The sequence below is a fragment of the Penaeus monodon genome, chromosome 33 (assembly GCF_015228065.2).
Source record: "Penaeus monodon isolate SGIC_2016 chromosome 33, NSTDA_Pmon_1, whole genome shotgun sequence".
NCBI lineage: Eukaryota > Metazoa > Arthropoda > Malacostraca > Decapoda > Penaeidae > Penaeus > Penaeus monodon.
Genome location: NC_051418.1, coordinates 28,978,941 through 28,979,163, shown reverse-complemented (window position 1 = coordinate 28,979,163; position 223 = coordinate 28,978,941). Strand labels below are relative to the sequence as shown.

General features: G+C 33.2%; 1 protein-coding gene across 1 annotated transcript in view; it reads right to left on the bottom strand.

Annotated features, from left to right (window-relative positions):
• The window catches only part of LOC119594204 (sex determination protein fruitless-like), a gene marked incomplete in the record, with an annotated part of 27,626 nt that overhangs the window by 13,764 nt on the left and 13,639 nt on the right, over positions 1-223 (bottom strand).

Sequence of the window (223 nt, the reverse complement as noted above, 5' to 3'; positions counted from 1 at the left end):
GGCAAAGAGGAAGCTATAACTGTGAGCCAAAACTAAAATGGAATTCTATTGACAGCAATAAAGAAGAAGAAAAAAATCTTGGGTTGAGTACACGGTGTGTTCCTGCTTGAGCTATCTGAGATATAATACTGAGAGGAAAAAATAAATAAACAAAAATAAAGAAAGACCAGTCATGCTTATTATATTCACAGAATACACAAACATTTAGGTCTTGAGAGAAAAG